The 16,522-nt window shown below is 37.0% G+C and overlaps 1 protein-coding gene across 1 annotated transcript in view; it reads right to left on the minus strand.

Moving 5' to 3' along the window:
- The window catches only part of LOC139940067 (uncharacterized), a 67,827-nt gene extending 52,425 nt beyond the window's left edge, over window positions 1-15,402 (minus strand). Inside the window, exon 1 of the mRNA XM_071936300.1 lies at window positions 14,890-15,402. The gene's annotated coding sequence lies outside the window, so the exon portion shown is untranslated. The remainder of the gene's footprint in view (window positions 1-14,889) is intronic.
- Between the last annotated feature and the right edge of the window lie 1,120 nt (window positions 15,403-16,522).

A 16,522-nucleotide genomic window follows, 5' to 3' on the forward strand; every position in this document is an offset into this window, starting at 1 on the left:
TAAACAGACAGCTTGCACTTTGTTTTCATCTGCAACTGCTTGTTGGTTAATATATTGATGGATTTGCTTCGCAAGGGATTTTAAGGAAACCGATGTTTTTGGACCAAACTGTAGCCTGTACAAAAGGAACACATTGCTAAAGCGGGAATCGCAAAAAACAACTCTATTAGTTTCTATGACGCAGTAACAGAAATAAAATCCCCTATGGTTTTGTCTTAAAATGTAGGTTAGAGATATGAACCAGAAATGTCATTTAGAGGCAGAAAAATGTAGCCTACTTTTGGTAATTCACCCGTCAATGACTGTACAAGGCCACTTGTACTTATGGTAAAGAGCACTGGAGAGATGTTGATATTATAAAGCAATGTTAGAAACGATTCCCTTTGAAAATGTTTCACAATAAATGCTTCGCAGGCATAAAGCCTTTCTTGGCCTGAAAACACACAATTCTATATAACAATGTGTTTTTTGTCTCTCATCATTTACCTTCAGCTTCGATGACCAATTGCTGTGATTTGTTTTGTCTGTTTGTTTGGTTTGTTTGTTTGTTTGTTTGCTTGTTCTTTTTAAAGATAAATAATTTGTGTTATCATGTTTTCTATGTTAATTTATTTTTGTTGGGGTACTCCGTTTGAAGAGTCGCCGGAATTACAACTATCTTATTGAAATATTAGACTTCAAGTGAGCCAGGGGAAATTGAACCAGAATGTAAAAACACATTATTAGTAGCAAACCCTATACACACCACAGTCGTTCTTAATGTGTCTTGATCAGTCTATACAAACTGAACACCCCTTTTCTATTTTCCTTTCGCATACCCCAATCTCAACGGGCCAAATTGTGGCGCCTCTGAACCCCACGCTTTTCAATAGCAGCCGTGGCAATCATTGTACTGTTTGTCAATTTCTCTCATAAAGTGTCATTTATCAGTTTGAGATCATTGGTTAATTATCTTCTTCACTGCGTAGGTGCGTACTATATCCTTCAGCACATTACCAAACGGGGTCCCGCAGGGCACTGTTTTTGGTATTGCTAATAGTATGACCTTTCCGCACATCATCAATGACGAGGCGGATGCTTTTTCCATACTACACGTTTGATAACCAGACTATCAACGGGAAGCTTTTTTTTCTGTACACCAAAATTGCACTGTCGTAGTGCGGCTTTTCAATGGGGATTATTTTCTTCTTCAAACTCGATTAAAAATAGGGAATCCTTAAACAAAACAACATGAACATTGTTGAGGATGGTAATTCTTTACTACAGATTTTGTTTTTAATGGGAACATCAACAACATACTTGTGTGATTGGCCAACGGAACAGGCGTAAATTGACTGCCCAACTCAGCAGACGTGTCACTATAGCACTGTCTGGTTCGGTATTTGCATATCATGCAACATAAATAATATGATTCGTCAATCAATGAGGCAACCCACAAAAAGTAACCTCCTCAAATTTGACGTTTTAGAGAAGTTCTAGCAACCTGTGAAGATGAATACTACGCCTTGATTAAACCCAAACATCCCGCCCTATATAGTGTTCACTTAGACCGGTTTATTTGAAAGCATGTGTTGTTTAACAGCTTATTACAAACAGTTTATCAGCTTGCCTATAATGCATGCTTACAATGTGCAATTATAGGATGGGGCGACTGTCTCAAATACAGACAAAAGTAAACATTTACTAGACCTAGTTGTCGAGTTAGATCATGGATATTTTTAATGCCATGTTATTAAAGAACAAACCAGAATGTTAGTTGAAAAAAAAGATATTTTAATTTGATCAGTGAATTGGTTTAATTGGGGTTATATGTAAAAGATAAAGGTACCAAATAGCACAAAGCACCGAAAAGTATACGAAGTAGTTATTGTTAGTAGTATGAAATAAGTAATGTTTTTAGTGTAACATAGAATTAAAGACTATATGGGTTACTTTCGTGGACATGTGGACATCTCTAATGAGTAGTGTTGGTTCTGAAAGGAACCTTTGGTTAACGACTCAACTTAATTTGCTATAATGGGCTATACTTTTTTTCTGTTTAATGGGCTATACTTTTTTTTCTGTTTACCGGATCACATCGTTGTCAGGATGCCTTTTAATACAGAGGTTGGTGCTTACGTACATCTCAAAGATATCTTGTGTCTGAACCAGTTCACTGTCCTTGTTATTAAATCCCAGTTCTAAGTTTGTATTGTTGTCTTACTTCCAAAGGTTGAAAACACTCTATAGCTTATAAAAAGTAAAGCTGTCTTAGCTTTGAAACTTCGTAGAATTGTAGGTCTTCATGCATTATCAACAAACAAGTAAAACAAAAGTGTACACAAAAAAAACCCTTAAAGGCAGTGGACACTATTGGTAGTTACTCAAAAAATTATCAGCATAAAACCTCACTTGGTAACGAGTAATGTGGAGAGGTTGATAGTGTAAAACATTGTGAGAAACGGCTCCCTCTGAAGTGACGTATAGTTTTCGAGAAAGCAGTAATTTTCCACGAATTTGATTTCGAGACCTCAAGGGTGTTTTTTTCGTTCATAGTTATCTCGCAACTCCGACGACCAATCGAGCTCAAATTTTCCACAGGTTGGTTATTTTATGCATATGTTGGTATACATGATGAGAAGACTGGTCTTTGACAATTACCAAAGTGTCCACTGTCTTTAAGCACGTAGTGAAACGTAGTGAAACATAGTGAAACGTAGTGAAACGTAGTGAAACGTATAGTGAAACGTAGTGAAACGTAGTGAAGCATAGTGAAACATAGTGAAACGTGGAAACGCTGACGAAGTGCTGCATATCACCATAGTGAACTTATATAATATATGAAGATGTTGAATATATTTATATGATGTATGAAGATGTTACATATAGTGCAACCACACTTTAATTGGATGTTAATCACAGCTCCCTTGAATGGATTTTGGAGACTTAATAGTTATCTCTGATTTTAAAAAGAGATATCAATTTGATAGGTACGTAGAAATGAAACCCAGACTTTGTGATTCACACGGATCGTCAAACTGATTGCAAGATAAAGGCCCTCCTCATTCATTATATCCATGGTGAAAACCTTTGAACAGACCCGATACCCAGCTGGAAATTATTTATCTCGATAAAAAGTGCGAGCTTATAGAATCAAACTAATCTGTTATACATGAATGCTGAACGGCCCGGGATGACTTGAATTGTTGAAAGCCATCCCTGATCGCCTGGATTGATAACATTTATGTACGCACCGCAGTCCTTAAAGGCACTGGACACTTTTGGTCACAAAAATTGTTAGCACAATAAACTTACTTGGAAACAAACAAAGGAGAGCTGTTGATGGGGTTGATAGTATAAAAACATTGTGAGAAACGGCTCCCTCTGAAGTAACGTAGTGTTTGAGAACGAGGTAAATTTGCACTCAAATAAAAAAAAAATCAGGTGAAGCTTTTTATTATGCGTCTGAAAGCACACAGAGTAATTCAACACGTGTGTTTTTTTTTTTTTCATTATTCTCTATTGAGAGAGCTATTGGCAATATATAAAACATTCGCGGAAACGGCTCCCGGCTCCCTGTGAAGTAACGTAGTTTTTGAGAAAGAGGTAATTTCTCACTCAAAAAAAAACAAGACTTCAGCTTCAGGACTGTTGCCTCCTAGTATGCATCTGAAAACACAAAACTGGCAACAATGATGTTTTGTTTCTGTCGTTATTCGTTTGCAACTTTGATGACCAATTAAGCCCAATTTTGTTCACAGGTGTGTTACTTTATGCATATGTTAGGATACACCAAGTGAGAATACTGGTCTTTGACAATTACCAAAGGTGTCCAGTACCTTTAACAATCAACTAGTTATCTAATAACACACTATAGCCAGGTATACTTCAAGAGATGTGATTATGTTATAGTCATGATGTATAGCCGTATCCGTTAGCAATCCGGATGCTATCGTCAAATCGTTACACTCAATTTTCCAGATGAACTATTTGGAATCATCTTGAAGGGTGCTCTGTGTTGACATTACCCCCCTCTTTTTTCTTTTCGCTGCTGGGTGTTTTACGCCCGTGGGTTGATAAGTTACTTATTTAATGCTCCTCGCCTCGTAAAAACATTGCAACACAGAACAACAGTAAGAGGAGAACATTAGAGGATGCTCCTGTGCGTAATCGTATTTCGCTGTCCGCTGCGTTATTATTGGTTATGAAGTATTTGTCTGTTACATTTTACATCCAAAGGGTCCAGAACTCTAGATATAATAATGGTGACCTATATAAGACTGGAGACTAAGGCCCTTTTCGAAACCACGGATTCGGCTTTGGGTTCGGTTTAGGCTAGCTTGGCACCGCGGTTGTTTTGACAGTTGCGCGTGCTTTGCGTACGCGGTCAGGGCTTCAGATGAGATGACGGAGCCTGACGCCGACTCCAAGGCCGAAGCCGTGGTTTCGAAAAGGGCCTAAGAAAACGCAATCATTAGTAGACAGACAAACTGATCGTTTGCTCACCAACTCGCTCACGGAGTATCCCTTTCCTAGATTGCCCTGAACAAACTTTAGAAGTGGATCATGAAAGCCTTCTCCAAGTGTTAAAACAACAGTAGCTTACAACCAAAACATATTCAAACAAAAGAACCCACGTAGTCATTTGTAAACATCGGTCTTTGAAAAATGATACTACAAGTGGAAAAGATATCATTCAGTAGCGCGGTAGGCCTGCCCGAACATATGCTGGTAAGAAATATATCGACATTCGCTGCAGTGAATAGAACTTAATGAAGTTAAATTTTAGTAATTAAATCTAACTGTATTAACTTATTTTTTTTAAAGTGCAAAACTAAACTGAATCAAATCGAATCAAATTTAATCAACCTGAATCACAAGGGGATCGAATTATATTAAATCGAACGAACTTAAATCGAGTGGACTTCAGCTGGACTGTACTGATTTAAAGAACATGCTCAAAAATATAATTCAAAATTGATTTTTTTCAGAGTCGGCATACGTGTAACAATTCATCTAGTTATGAAAACAGACAATAACATAAAAGCCATAAAATGAAATAAACGTGTACAAAGAAATCGCATATTCGACAAAGCACCAATAATATATGGTTTGTGTTTCTTGTTGGTCGGTATGGGGACTTTGTTGTGTTTATTTGAGTTTAGTAGAATTAAAACGGTTATTGTTTTTCTTCTTCCGAATAATTACTTTTAAGTTAAACCCTTTTTTTTTACCAAATAAGAGCTAAACATTTTCACATGGCGGTTTTCTCAAAACTATTCATTACCTCAGACAGAAAGAAACATTTCCAAAATCTATTTGCAGTGGTGTTAAATTTATGAAAGATATGCTTGTTGTAACCAGTGTCTGTGCGGCACCATAAAGTAGCCCGAGCCCTAAATGTAGCCCGGACCTAAATGTAGCCCAAAACATGTACCTAAATGTAGCCCGGACCTAAATGTAGCCCCAAACATGTACCTAAATGATGTAGCCCGGACCTGACTTACATTTCATGTTTTTTTTCTTACGAATTCTTTTAACACTTTCTGATGTGTCAAAACATTCGAACCAAAAAGGCTTTTATCCAATTCAAGTTTCCTTTTTACTCGGTTTTAACAAACTGCATTAATAATTTGACGGGGAGCTGAAAAAGGGAAGTATCAGGTTAAAGAACTGACACACAACCCTAGAGGGTTTCGGTTAGAGACATGCAGCTTTTAACACGTTACATACAAACCAAATCTGGATTCTAGAGAAAATATAATTAGCTGGAACTGCTTGCCAACCAAAAAGACATAATGTACAAATGCAAAAATGGCTTGATGGCCTAATGTTTCGACACTAGCAGAGCCTTTCCTGAAGGCAAATAAATAGAGGATAAAAAATTCTGCTAGGGTCAGAACGTCAGGCCATTAACTATTTTTTGGCATAGTCAATCTTGTTAAGAAACGACAAGGGAAGAAGTAGCACAGTATCTTGCGGAAAGTCTTAAGTACCAAAATGTTTTCAGGCCTGAAATTAAATTCCTCGAGGTTGTTAAGTTTTGATATGACTGGACGCCACTTTATAGAATACAGTTTTGCCACCGCCTATGAGTTTAAAAACAACGGATCTAGATTTTTATTGAAAAATGTTTTTTTAAGATTTTTTTTTATATAATAATATTTCAGTTGAACAGGGGCTGTCAAGAAAACCTGTCATCTGCCAACGATGAAAATATAATAATAATATTTAATTTTTTGCTCAGGTATCAATGCCAATTCATTTCAGTTTAACCCAGGGCGTACACATTTCTAACCAGTACTTTATATAACAATACAGGTTTAATGAACTGTGAAGAAGCATCTTTCTAATAAAGCGAAGCGCGTGTACTTGGTTACCGGAGGCATAATCTACTATAGAGAGTTTAATCTGCCATGGCATGCTAGAGTCAATGGTCTCATCAGTCTGAAGTCATTTTGATGATGTATAGTGAACTATTAAAGATAGAAGTAGACCTGCAATCTCGCCAAGGTCTTACTAATATCAAACAGTTATGCTTGCTTTGTGAATGATATTAATAATAATAATAATAATAATAATAAGACTTGTAATGCGCACATATCCACCCTGCTGGGTGTTCAAGGCGCATGATAGTTAACAACCAATCAAGCAACAAAAATCCCTTGAACTTTAATTTCTTTTAGAGAGTGTGCCTATTATGGAAGGTAGTTTTTATGTATTTATTTTATTAACTTTTCTTTTACGTTTTTTTTTTTTTTTTTTTTTTTTTTTTGGGGGGGGGTATGAATCAAGAAAATGTGCAGTTATATATTTGAATATATAAATTGTGAATTATTATTGTTCCGTCCAAAACAGGCATGGCCATCCAATGGTTTGTAAACTTGTAAAACCCTACCAAAGGCAAACGTTTTTCATCTCTATACCAAAGTCATACTTGTCTGCTAAAGGCAAGATACACTCTTAAAATAATTAGTCCAAACAACACTAATTGGTCATACGAGACATGATTTTGACTAACTTACACGAAAATCATGTCTCATAATCTGACTAATTAGTGTTGTTTTGAATAATATTCTATTTTTTATCGTGTGTTTTCAAATGTTTTGTCAAACAATGATCTCCCCTGCGGCAACAGTAACATACAGTATCCTGTTTCTCAAAATAGAAAGTCCAGCCATTTGCGCATCCCCTAACGAAGCTAATTAATAACCAGAGCTCGATTTTACGAAGCAATTAAATTTATCGCAAGACATGTTGTCAGTATTACCATAGTGATTTGCATTGTGACATCACACTTTACATCTTGGATAGTGACCAAATCCTTACCAAAAGGGAAAACGTTTTTCATCACTACTCTCTAAGGGTGCGTTCGTTTAGCTCCCCTGGGTCGACCCCGGTGCGTGGCGTTTTTTTTACCAGGACGAACGTGGGTAATTATCTGCACACACTTGTCCTGGAGAAAAAAAACCACCACACACCGGGGTCGACCCAGGGAAGCTAAACGAACGCACCCCCAGTGTAAAAGGGTGAAAACGAAGCTAATTAATATATATAGTAAAGGCAGGATGTTTAACAGACATCCAATGATTTAGACTGCCCTGATTGAAAGACAGTATATTAACCAAAACCCTACACAAACAAAACTTTTCTCTTCACTACCAATGTCATATGATTTTTTTTAATCTAGACGCTTCCTTTTAAATTTGCGCATGTAAAGGTTTGTTTTGTCCAAACAACAATCATCTTCCCTGTGGCAACAGCACCAAACAAACTTTCTCAAAATAAAGAGTCTAGCCATTTGCGTCTCCCTTCAACGAAGCTAATTAATATCTTTATATAACCAGGATTTGTACCACTTGGCAGTTCAGATGAACAATCTGACTCTTATTAGGCCTTTCTCAGTTCTCCAACTACTCAGCAAACTTATAGACCTTTAGATCACGCTGTCACCATCTTGGTCATGTTCCCTATTTCCAATAAAACTGTAATGAATGCTAACACTAATTGCGCATGGCACCAGACTACTATTTCGTCTAGCCTAAGGCCGTGTCCGAAACGACGACTTCGGCTACAGCTACGTCTAGATCAGCGCGTCTACCAGTGTTGAAGAATAGGCAGACGCGCGCGATCTAGCCGTAGCTGTAGCCGAAGTCGTCGTTTCGGACACGGCCTCAGTTTGGTTACAATGAGTTTGAATGGAGTCAAATAAAGATGGCCACACCGTGATAAAGGTCTATAGAGATAGATGCTCATATCAATCTTAGAAACTTTCTTGATAAGTGAAACTTCCCTGTTCGCTGAACTGGAATCAGGTTTCAGGCCAAAACATTCCTAGTTTGATATTTAGATTATTGAGTAACATCGCCATTTTTCTGCCTCCATTTGATTACTTTGTTGTCGCGTGTTATCTGTAAAAAATTTGACTATATTGGTCATCGAATTGGCAAGAGAATAATGAAAGCAAAATCACCCTTTTAGCTCAAAAGGTGTGTGCATTCATAATATGCCCAATTAAAGGCTTCAGGCCTTAAGTCTTCTAATATTTGAGGCCTTAAGTCTTCTAATATTTGAGTGATTTACCTCTTTTTCAAAACCTAAAGTATGGAGCCGCAGATGAAGCCGTCTCGCAAAATGTTTTACACTTTATCATCAGCTCTCCACTGCATGCTCATTACAAAGTAAGGTTTTATGCTAACATGTATTTTGAGTAATTATCGTCAGTGTCCAGTGCCTCTAACTTCACTACCGTCTGGCCAGGCTTTATGCTCAGCCATTGACCCCTATAGGGTGCGTTCGTTTAGCTTCCCTGGGTCGACCCCGGTGTGTGGCGTTTTCTTTTTCCAGGACGAACGGTCGTGTGCATAATTACCCACGTTCGACCTGGAAAAAAAACCGCCACACACCGGGGTCGACCCCGGGAAGCTAAACGAACGCACCATAGTGACAATTTCCTGGTCATCACTATCCTCTCGTCGGGATAGCCACAAAATGTGTGAAGTTTTCAAATGTGTAAATAATAACGAGTCCAACTTTTTCTACAAGCCCGTTTTGACATGTCTTGTCACTTGGCCAACACTCGTTCTTAGTCCAATGGGTCACTATACTTGTCCAGTATTCCGAATACAAATGCAGACAGGCCTACTTTTCAATATATTTGGACCCTGGGAGGGAACAAGCGAAGTTTTGCGAACCACGGCTAAGAGCCTGATCAATACTCGTCAGGTAAATGTAAATGTCACAAGAGGCAGGTCTGCAATAATGTTTCACCGATGAATATCAATATTTATTTCTCGCTAATATAGGTTTTTCTCGGTCAAATTCGGCAAATGAGCAGCCAATTTCATTTGCATGCGTTCGAATAAAAGCTATTTTGCCTCTCCGGTTTTTACTGCGTTTCAATTTCAGGTATCGGCCATTCAATTTCGTTTTGAGTCGAGTCAAATTCCTTTAGCACTCTGTTCAATTTAGCGTACCGTCATTCTTTTTTCGTGACACACACGCCTCAAGAAACATCTGCGAATTTGAATGCTGCTTTGATGAACTGTTAATTTGAATGATCATTTTGTTAAATCGAATGACGCAACATTACATTTGACTAATCAGAAATCGAATGACCCTTTTCAGTAGCATTCGATTTCATGCGAAATAGAATAGCTTGCTGCTCATTTTTCGAAATTGACCGAGAGAACCTATATATACAAAGGTTTCTCGTAGTTTAAGAATGTAACATGATTATGTTGTTGTTACGAACAGAGGTTTTTGTGTCTGTATTTTATCAAACTCTGTTCCGAAACACACATTGGGTCACCCAATTTGGGAGTTGGAGCCCGGTGGATTGCCTTAATCCTACACAAATGAAGATGTATACAACAAAACAAACATGACTTTTTTGTGTGAAGTTTGCATTTCACAAATTATTCCTAATAATAGGAATACACAAAATGCAAATTTTAAGCATACAAACTGATCTCTTTTTACACAGCAACATTACTTCGAAGTGAAAAGTTTCTCAAAGTGCCTTTCACTATCGCAAGATATGGTTTCTAACCAAACGTTTTTGTTGCCATTACTTTTAAGATTGTCACCAAATACCATCCCTTTAAATCTCATTTTATTATGTCCAATGTAACGCAACCGCCACCGGAAGCATTTAGTCGCTGTCTCATTGTCAACTCCACTAAAGTATCCTTTACCTGGAGATACAAGAACGTAAATTATGAGTCAGCGTTGAGTTTATGGATAATGTTTACAGAAACCCTGCTTCCAAATGAATCTCACTGATTAATTTTCTCAACAAATATAGATAGCGCTAGATTAACTTTAATTCATTCTCGCCCAACAGGTAAAATTGACTAGACGACTGTTTTATGCATGGGAGTATTTCATGCGTCCTCGCAAAAAAAAAACCCAAAACCACACACATTGGTCCCATTTTATGTCCTTTAAACTGAGTTTTTGAAAGAAAATAGTACAATGCCCGACAAAAAAAAATTGAGAAATGTTTAAATTTACATAACTTACATAAGCTACCATTATTGTTGTAATATCCTGAACTTTAAGATTCATAATTGTGACTGCCATCACCTCTGAGAATAAAAATTGTCCGTCAAACTGAATTTTTCGTCTTTATACTTTTGTGGGTCTTCAAAATTAATGTTTTAACCAAAACTTACAAATTAATTCCCATTCCTTTTGTCAGCTAAGGTTTGTTTTGCCATTTTGATTCCATACATTGATCGACTGCTGCCAGTGAGTCTGTAAAGGGACCGGTAGAGTGGCGACTATGTTTACACAATGACGGTCTAAAATGGAAATTATCGTTGGTCAACCTTTACAAATTAATTGCTAACATTTTCCAATGCCTACGATGTTTGAATTCTAATGATGCATAAAGTGTGAAGAATCAGATGCATGGTATGAAGAATCATAACCCTCATAGATTTGTTTTTTTCTATTTTGAAGAAAACACTTTCAATGATTAATCACAACAGATGACGCTATGTTACTCTTTGGGGAACTGTAAGTGGGTATTAAAAACTTTAGCAACACTCTTTTGGGGAAAGAAATGGAGTCTATGTGGAGCCTTGCATATAGTATTCAAATTTTGAATCAATACATATATAATTTAATCTCTTAAAGAAAAACACTCTATAGTTGACTGTGTTTTGTGGGTTGTTTATGCGCCTTTCACTGTATATACGATTTGGTGTTTTTTATGTCTGGTTTTAAACGAAAAAATCTTCGAAAGTATCTGGCACCGAAGATGAATGATTGAATCTTTAGTTGTACATGGAGAACCCAACCTTGTATAGGGACTGAAAACGAGATTAATAAGTTATTCACTAATATTGTGCAAATGGACGCAACTATGATGATTGGAAAATTATGCCCGTGCTTTTTTTTTCGAGGACCCCGGGGTAAAAAGAAGGAATTCCCAGTTGTCATTCAGATTGACCTCTGTTGGATGTATATATAGATAATCAGATTTGAAATCATATCATAAAGCCACATCACCATCACTCATTATGTACATGTTAGTTTTGCATCGGGATGAAGATTATAGTTTATTTGTTTACACTATTGCTGGACCTTTAAATGCAAATGACGTCATTTGAGTTAGGGCGCCCTCTCATATAAAGAGATAAATTTACTTCAGGTTTTCCCTTACAACCACATTTTTCTCCCGCTGTTGCATACATGTTAATTGTATAAGATTTATTGAACTTGGGGTGAAATTAAAATGATAAAATAAATAAATAATCTGTGCTTAATATTTGCTTATCTATGCAACATTTTGTATATTATTTATTATTACTATTGATAATAATTATTCGGCATTAAAACACGTACAAAATACGAACATTAACAAAACAAAAGCCAGGGACATATGCCAGGAATTACCAAAAAACTGTAGCCGATCGCCTACAATTCCAATGGCGTATGGCCATATCAACACAAGCTTATGTTTTATCTTGAGACGAATAGTTTGAAATAAATGTTGACTTGAAATGACTTGAAATTATTAATTTTTGGTTTTTACTTATATACACCGATGTATGTAGCACTGTATACTCAGTACTTTCCCGAGTCCTGTGAAAAAAAAAAACAAAGGCAATCATCAATGACAATTCCGAGTCTTTCCAAAATCATGAACGTCAAGTGTAAACAGGTTTATGGATCAACTTGAACCGCCTAATAGACCTCCACCATAACCTGAGCCCAATTTCATAGAGCTGCTAAGCACAAACATATTTGCTGAGCATGAAATTTCTGCCTCGATACAAACAGGATTACCAACGAAATTTCTTCATGATTTTCAGGATTCAGCAAACATCAGCTGAATACCAGTAACAAGCAATATGCAACAAATGGGAATTTTGTTGGTAATTCTGTTTTTATCAGAAAGAAATTTCATGCTAAGCAAATTGTTGTGCTTAGCAGCTCTATGAAATTGGGCCCTGGGGTCGATTTCACAAGAGTTAGGACTAGCCTAACTTAGGACTATAGTCCTAAGAGATATCAAAAACGTACAGCTAGTCCTAAGTTAGGACGAGTAACTCCAGATAAGACTATAGTCCCAACTCTTTGTGAAATCCACCCCTGGTCCCTCACAGCGTTACACACCGGTGAATCACCTATTCGGTTTGTAGGCACAGTACGGAACCATGTTCATGCATTATCACCTTGTAATCTAATAGAGCTTTGACAAGTCAGAGGAGGTGTGTGGAGGCGTGGCTAACCTCTTTTAATAAAGCCAAGCAAATCATGTTGAGTGTTGACAAAACTCTGTCTAAAGGTATGTGCACTCTCTTTCAATAAAGATGTGGGTGCTTTTATTCAACGAAGAAACATTTGCTTTCTTTCAACAGAGAAACATTTGTCTAACCTTGTGGTATAAAGATTGTCGTTTTGCCAAAAGCCTTTTTTGTGGTGTAGGTAAAGGATTATTATAAGGTTTAAGGGAGAGGTTATCCAAAACCTCTTAAATCTTCCAAATAAAACCTCTAATACCTCCCAAGCCTCTTAAGCCTTCAAAACCTATGGTCTCTCTATCTACAGGCGAGTTATCAAAAGGTCATCCGAAGACGTTTTGAGATGTGCACATTTCATTATACACATCAAAAGTTAATATAATCCGTCAGTGCAACCTCCAAAAAAAAAACTCAGATAAAATTTGCTTCCATTAAGCTATGTACACAAATCATGCTTGCATGAAGTCCAGTCTATAATGGTTCTTATGAGTATGTGACGTCACAGGTCACATGATCAATTCGGTTGCCCTTCCTTGACATCGTAACTTCGCTTCGCTATTTTCATTTGCACTATTTTGTAAGCTGAGCTGATTTCCCAATTCTATTATTTTCGTAAAGTCAATGTTGGTGACTTATTTTATTTCACCAATTATCATGCAAATGGTTGGCAACAAGCGCTTGTTCGTACGAACGAGCAGGTTTATTTCATTTATATGCATATAATGCATATTATTATTTCATGTGTTATACTCACAACCAATATCTAAACCCCAACCTGCCGAATTGTTTGTGTAATTTCCAAGCACGTGTAAAGTGGTATAAAATTCCCAAACCTTGCCTAAATCTACAAAGATATAAATTACCTTTTATGTTAAATATCATAACAACATCTTCCTTTCTAATTGCAACGTCTTATTAGGCTCATGTGTTGGCATGTATTAGTATCAAAGTCGGATGAGTCAATCCACACAAAGACGGCACCGGTGCTGTATTGCACATGATGTGTGTATATATCACTATAAGACCATACGCGCTTGAGTAGTGACATTAAATCAAATTGGTTTTTAATCATATTTAAATTCGATTTACGCTTGACTGGTCGTTATTTTGGACACATCGGGCCTAGAGGGGGGAAGAAGTGTAGACTCTCTCTAATCATAATGAAGATACAGCCATTAAGCTGCGGAGTTGACCACACCCCAGTCTTGCGTTTACGATTAGGGTTCCAAGGTATCATGTTTTTGATAGCTTGCATAGAGGATGATTATGATAATAGTGTCGAAGTCTTATGTAGCGCCCGCATACTAAACAATGTACCCAAGGCGCAAACTTTCAGAAAGGTTATTTCAGTGATGAATTCTGAGACCCAATTTTATATACCTTATAAGGGTTCACAAGGTGCTACGGCGCATACAGCAGTCACAGCCAGGAACACCGGGGCGAGCCCTTTTCCTTTCGATAGTTGCACTGGGTGCTTTTTCGATAGTTGCACTGGGTGCTTTTACATACGTCACACAACACATGGGACCAACGGTTTTACGTCCCATCCGAAGGACGAAGCAATAGTTGAAATAGTCCAGCACAGATATCATATGCTTTAAGGACACAAGTGTCACGGCTGGGGATTCATGATAAATATTAATGCTATATCCCATCCAGTGACGCTGTATATGTTGACTTGTTGTAATTTGGAAAGAGTGTTATGATAATACATTTCCATATATTATAATATCTGTGCTGGACTATTTCAACTTTTGTTATGTTAGCACGGGAAGAGGTGGGAAATAGTTCAACCGAAAGAGTGGATATTTTGTCATTATTTCGGTTTCAACGTTTAAACAAGATTAACTTGAAATCTGCTCTGTTTTTTTTAATCTGCATTGCTTTTTGTATCGATTGGTCATTAAGAAGGGGTAGTGATGCCAGACGAATAATAATGAGAAGAATACAATTAAGATTCTCTGCCCCTGACTGTATCCTGATTCAATGTAAATTAAGATCATTTCCCCCAAACCTTCTTAAAGAATAATAATACTGACTGACACCTCTCTGCGGATCAAAACACCATCCCAAATTCTGCATTTCGTCAACTTCTCAGAACTGCATCCCTTTTCCCCCATGCATATTATAGGCAATGTAATTAGTTTGTACTTACCACAACAACTCGTCTCGCCTAGTCCAGCGTCAACAGATACTTTGCGAATCAAGCGCCGTCAACTGAAGCGTCTAAAACTTGGACAGTCGTGCGGAAAAGAAAAAGCTAAGTGACTTTGCAGCGGTGTGAGAGGTTGCGTACAGCCACCTGTTCGTCCTTGATGTGCGTTCAAATGAGAGGATGAGCATCAAGTAATCGCTTTTATAGACGGTATTCAATTAGAACCACCAACTAGTCCGCCCACCGGAAATTATTCAGACATTTTCTACTCGAAAGGAAGTGTTTTTTTATAAAATTTTAATTTTATAGTACAAAACATTCACCATCAATGCGACAACCAAAAGTCAGCATATAATCATAGAAAACTCATACCCGAAACTGTGGCATGGCTGCTTTTTACCGAATGGTGACAGTTATTGTCTTGTTCTTTCTAAAGTGCTGGGTGAAGTAGTTGCTCCTCGTATTGCTTGGGCTGACAGGTATATAATGATCGAGCCAATATAGTTGGAACTGCAGCTGAGAGCGGATCACTCCCTCACTTGTAGTTTGTTGATATCCCGTACATCTAATGGTACCAACGGCTCAGTTTACGCGTTCATCCCTATAGCAGTCACTAAAAAGTCCACACATAGAACAGCCGTCAGCTGCGGATGAAATTTAAGTGCAATCACCCTCTTCCTATAGAACAGAGAATAACTTACAAGTTTAAAAGTACTTCTATTAATGTAAAGCTAACTATTGTTCTTAACGAGGCATTACTTCCCAAACGCAAAAGGTATTTTATCTGATACTTGTATTTAAAAATTTATTGTCCAAATAAATGAAAATATTGAGACCATCGATCATGAATAACGTTATGTACTTTACCTGATAGCAATTCTAGTGAGTAGGGCGTAATCAGTATAATCAAGAACAATTTACTAAAGGTTCAACTTCAGGAGGATCCTTAGCCAATGGATGGCCTCGTCTACATTGATGAGTTTCTAGATGAGTCTTTCTTATTCTTTGTTCGCCATGAAGGTAACAATTGAAAGCACTGTGTATTTCAGGGCAATCGAAAACCTACAAGATGCAATAGAAACGATATTTAATCCATGTTTTTAATATTTTTTTATCTAATTAGCAAATATGGTTGCTTTTAAACCAATAATAAAATTACAGTGTGTTCTGTCTCTCTGAGGTCAATGCAAAAGGCGTGCGTCATTTGCCTTCAAAAATTATTGAGTCAGTTTTCCTTTTTTTTTCCCCTTTTTTTTTTTTTTTTTTTTAAAGGAAGATGTTCATACAACTTGAATATAAAACATACAAATACTGACATTTATAAGAGTGTGTTTACACTTATTCTTAAAAATGTAAGTTCCCCTCCCACAAAACAAGAACAACAAACAACAACAACAACAACAACAAAAACATCAACAACAAACAACATAGATTAACTATTTTCTCTCCATCCTCTGTGCTTAATATTTTGCCTATCTATGTAATATTTTGTATATCGTTTGATCTTGTGAAGAGTAGAATGAAATAAACGTTTACTTGAATTGAATTAAAAACAACAACAAAAACAACAAAATAACAACAATGTGGCCGTAATAAGTGTTTGGCACTCATTTTCAATTCGCAGAAACACTTC

The sequence above is a fragment of the Asterias amurensis genome, chromosome 7 (assembly GCF_032118995.1).
Source record: "Asterias amurensis chromosome 7, ASM3211899v1".
NCBI classification, from domain to species: domain Eukaryota; kingdom Metazoa; phylum Echinodermata; class Asteroidea; order Forcipulatida; family Asteriidae; genus Asterias; species Asterias amurensis.